This window comes from Mus musculus, chromosome 13, assembly GCF_000001635.26.
Source record: "Mus musculus strain C57BL/6J chromosome 13, GRCm38.p6 C57BL/6J".
NCBI lineage: Eukaryota > Metazoa > Chordata > Mammalia > Rodentia > Muridae > Mus > Mus musculus.
In genome coordinates, this window is record NC_000079.6 from 5,829,851 (window position 1) to 5,835,033 (window position 5,183).

Here is a 5,183-nt window from a genome sequence, read left to right on the forward strand (position 1 = left end):
GGTTGTCTCTGACCATCACATTGGTGCCATGGCACATGGTCACTTATACCAGACCACCTTCACACACATACTAGTTTAACAACAATGAATATTTTTGTTTGTTTGTTTGGTTGGTTGGTTGGTTGGTTTTGTTTGGGTTTTGGGGGGTGGGTTTTTTTTGTTTGTTCAATTGTTTGTTTTTGGTTTTTCGAGACAGGGTTTCTCTGTATAGCTCTGGCTGTCCTGGAACTCACTTTGTAGACCAGGCTGGCCTCGAACTCAGAAATCGGCCTGCCTCTGCCTCCAGAGCGCTGGGATACATTTTTAAAAGATGGGGTTGAACAATCTGAACCTCGACACAGAACAGAGATGGGATTAGACTCTGCGAGGTAGGGACACCCTATCCTTGCATCCCAGAACTTCTCAAGGCTATGGGGTTTTATTTGTTGTTTTTTATGACAACATCATTGCTTGAAAGCCTTTGTAGCCGCCAACAGCCTCCAGGATTAGACCTCAGACAATGGAAGACAATACCAATGCCTTTCATATCTGCCTCACTCCAACACTGAACTACCCTGACTAGTGGTGCAAGTATGGATAAAAAGCTGCAAGGATTCTGAGAATAGTTATAGGATCTTGGCATATCTTGGGTAGCACCCAAGTCATACAGAAACACACAGAGATCTACATACCTCTATATGGAAATAAGCAAAGCTTCTCTCGAAGGTGCCCTCAACTACCAAAAGAGGTGGTGTGTCCTTACTTCACAGGCAGAAAAGCCACAGGCATAGAACTGGTTTGGAGGTGGTTCAGGCCTCAGTCTGGAGCACATAAAGGAATTTACCCCATGAGGAAAGGCACTGTGCTGTGTAGCTCATCTCCCAGCACGTTTTGGGGCTGGCAATCATTGTATCTGATATCTTCTGATTCAAACCCCTATCATCTAGTTTGGTTGTTTGCCTTAACCCAAGCTGAGCAAATTATTTCCTTTACTACCAATTACCCTCGACAAAGCGGTGTGGCCACGTAACACAATTCTTTCCCCAGCCAAAAGCTATAAGCAGACATACTGGGATTATTTTTGGTCTGGTCTTTTGGCAAGAGAACTCTGTGCAGAAGGACTGGGGCTCTGGGGTTCTTAAACACTGTAACACATCTTCCATTTCCCTTTGCTCCTGTGCTTTCTTATTATTTACTTTCCAGAAAGTTGGTAATGCTCTGGACTGAGATTTAACAGTTGAAATGGTAGCTTCCTGAAGCTGGACTGTGACCATCTGACAAGCGTGATTTGGGAATGCTGGAAAAAAAAAAAAAAAAACAGCATCACAGGACCGGGGACCTTCAGCGGAAAAATAGCAAGGAGTAGAGGTTACTGGAGATCAAAAGAAGTGCTTAGGCCTGCTCAAGTTGTTAGGTTACTCACCAACTCAAGTCAGCCTTGAAGGCTTAGCATCCTCTATTTTCCTAGCTGATTGCCTCTCCCACTGTGCCTTGCTCTATTGGTATGCTGTTGCTTTTATAGATGGACTCACAATTTGAAGGGGACATTATATAGCAATAATTAAGCCTGATCTTAGGGTCACCTCAGAGCCGTGATAGGCCCTCCAGCTGACAGAGAAACCAAAGGACCGTTCTCAGATGTCCGGGAGTTACAATTAGGAACACACCTCGGTCCACTATCACCAAGGCAGGAACTACAGGTGATTTCCAACAGGTGAATCCAGTGGATCCAGGCAAGTTTGTGTTAGGGCAACACGTTGACCAAAAGAAAAGTGATTAGACTCACATCATCTGCCCTAAATTGACTGGAAGATGTAGCTAGTAACCCCGCATCAAGTATTCCGACATTAGAGCTATGGAAAGACAACCAGTCTAGGGAGTTACTTGTGCCATTCTACCAATTGAACTCCAGAGTATGAGGTAAACATTAAGAAATCCCCTAAAGACAAGCTGATTTATAAAAAAAAAAAAAAGAAAGAAAGAAAGAAAGAAAGAAAGAAAGAAAGAAACCTGCAACTCCAAAATAAGCATTGCCATGGATTATGGAGTTTGTGAATGTGTATGTAAAAGAAAGGTGCCTGATGTGTCTGTCTGTCCAGGAAAGCCCTCTTTGGAGGAAGATGTGTTGCACCTGAAATTTCAGGAAAGCATGAGCTGCCTTGAGCACGGTGCTCATTTTCCTGTCCCAGTGAAATGCCCACGAATTCCTATCTTTTATGGAACAATAGAGTCTTTCTTTGCCGGGTGTTTACTGAAGGCATCCCTTAATCACTTTGAAGAGCAGTTCCCCCTAACCCCCACAAACACTGAGATCACAGGCACGTGGGGGTGGAGATAATGAAGGTGCTTGTTCCGCATTCAAGCTGTAATTGGATTAGTGGGACTCACACTGGCAACTTTGTTACACTTTGTCCTCCTCAGGGCAGGGAAAGTCCGGAGTGGGAAGACACCCCAGTGTCTGATGACCACAGTGTTGCCGCCAGGCTATACTTAACACAAAAATAAGTAAGTAAATCAACCAACCAATCAATCAATGAATAATCTCTTTCCAAGGTTCAAAGTCTGCCCCCTGTCTTACTTTACACCCCTCCCTCCCCGTCTTCCTCCCCCACTTGTTTTTTGAAAACAAGATTCTTCTGACAGAGACAGGGATTTTCTTCTCAAACAAGGTGTGCTGATAAGACTATGCTGCCAAAGCAGGACAAAGAACAGGTGACCATCAGCCTTGTGCTTCGGTCCTTTTTCAACTGAAAGGGTGTGGTGATACAAACTTCTCTTCCCAACACACAGGACACTGAGACAGGAAGGACAGGTCGCTCAGCTCCATAGCAAAGTCGGGTAGTCTTGGCAAACCTGAAACCCTGTCTCGCAACACTAGAAGCAAAACCCCTCTCCAGTCTGTTGGGGGAAGTTAAAGAAATGGGAGTCTGTGTCTCCTGTGGGTAGAAATGTAAAAGGGTACCCAAATGGTGGGAAACAATATGGAAATTCAACATCAGAAAATTAAACAGTGTCACCAGATGACACATGCTCTCGACTGCTGCAGTAAAGGGGAAAACGGCCTAGTACCCATGGTGGATGAAAGCATGCATGGACCTTAATGTAATCACATGGTAGAATCATGTCTCAGCTTTTAAAAAGAAGCTTCCGAAGCACCGTGGGTAGACCTTACAGATAGCATGGCAGGGAAATGAACCTCTGGCAGGCAAGCAAATGACAAGCACTGCAGGGTCCTCTGCATGTAAGCTGCTGAGGGAGGTCAAAGTATAAACATAGGAAGAAGAGTGGCTGCTAAGGACTGCATAGGGGGTGCGGGGTGGGTGTGGGGGTTGCTGAGTGATAAGAAAAGAGTCAGTTCTTCATGTCTGTGCCTGTTCTCTTTGTCCTTAGTTGAGCATGTAAGTGTTTCAACCATTGGCTTATGCTAGATGTAACACTCCAGGACTTCTAAGTTAAGTCACAGAAGACTGTCCAAGCTGGGTGCCATTTTCTTGAGACTCTTTCAGGGGAAAGAGATCTGTACGTGGTCAATATAGCTACCTGGACTGTTAATGCAGAAAACCTCATATGTGCCACCAAGGGAATGTCCAGTTGAAATCTCTGCTTGGAACACCCTTGAAAAATTGCATGAGGTGCCCATTTGAGAGCTGGACAAGGAAATCTTTCCCATGTTTCTGATACACACACATTAGACACACCACAATCATAAGGAAAATGTTTTAATAATGCAAAAATTGAGAAAGGAGTGTAAGATGTTATATAGTGTACTTATTGATTCAGACTACTATTTTTTTAAAAAAATACCACAATTAGGATAGTTTATCAACAACATTTATTTCTCATGGTTTTGAAACTTGAAATTCAACATCTTCTACCAGCATATTTGATGCCTGGTGACAGTTCACTCACTGTTTCTCAAATGACCTAAATCTATTTATCATCTTTCACCCATGTCATGGCTGGATAAGTTTCTACCTATGTGGATACAATGGGCATTAATGCTTCGGTGTGCACACATACACACTAATCTCTATTCAATGTGCATAGTATGTGTATGAGGTGTATGATGCATGTGGGTGGGGTGCACGTGTGAGTATGTACATACAGGCCTCTAGACAGCCGTTCCCCATGAGCTTTCCACTGTTATGTTGATACAGTCTTTTTCACTGGTGTGGAGCTTGCCAAGTATAGTAGGTTGGCTGACTAACTATCTCCAGGGGTCTACCTGTCTTCCCCTCCTGGGTGCTGGGATTAGAAGGAACTGTAAGCAAATACCCTTTAACCTATAAAAAGCAGTGGGTGAAACCATTGCTTATTGTAGCCATATCTGGAATGGCATAACAACATCAATCCAGAGAGGAGAGGCGTACGACAAAGAGAAGACTCCAAACGCCACTGCGAGACGGGCATGAACAACATCCGACTTCCTGCGTTTTCTGAAGAAACTTGGGAGTTTGAACAGAAAAAGCAAAACCCCGAATCTGTGAAGAAGCTGTTCCTGGAAAGCATTGCAATAACTCTAGTGCTAATTCTACAACCACACGTCACGAGGCATCAGTGTCACCGTGATCTGCCGCAGGGACGCTTTTCCTCCTTGTCCCAACCTGACAGTTAGGAGCTGCATCCTAATAAAGATGGAATAACATGAAGTCATTTAAACTGTCTAAGTGTGTTAGCTGACAGATGCTCACCTAACTCACACAGATGTGCTCTGTCACCGTGTGACTAATGCTCCCCAGAAATGAGGAATCAAGTGTTAAAAATCCAGAGTAATAGAGGCTTTTGAATAAGTTCATATTTTTGGTGTAGTCATTTTCATACAACACCCCACCCCACCCCCCCAAAAAAAACAAAACCAAAAGCAAAACAAAAACAAAACAAAAAAAACCAAATCCATCTTCCATACATGTAATTCTCCCATGAGGAGAGGAAAAAGCTAGCTATCAAGGACTTCTTTCTCACAATATTCAAGTCTGTATATTATGATTTTGTATATTGTGTGTGTGTGTGTGTGTGTGTGTGTGTGTGTGTGTGTGTGTGTGTGTTAGGGGCTGGTTTTGTAGCACAGCTGGCAGAGTGCTTGCCTAACATGTATCTTAAGGCTTTGAGTTCATTTCCCAGCTCTGCAAAGACCCAGGTATGTTGGCACATGCTCTTAACCCCAGCACTCATGAGGCAGAAGGGCAAAAGTCACCCTCCATTAC

General features: G+C 43.8%; 1 long non-coding RNA gene across 1 annotated transcript; it reads left to right on the top strand.

The window, feature by feature from the left end:
- The first annotated feature begins 270 nt into the window (after positions 1 to 270).
- Gm35464 lies at positions 271 to 4,627 on the top strand. Its single transcript, XR_382026.2, has 2 exons — positions 271 to 2,484; positions 4,301 to 4,627. It is a non-coding gene; the product is annotated as a predicted gene, 35464 (long non-coding RNA).
- The last annotated feature ends 556 nt before the right edge of the window (positions 4,628 to 5,183 follow it).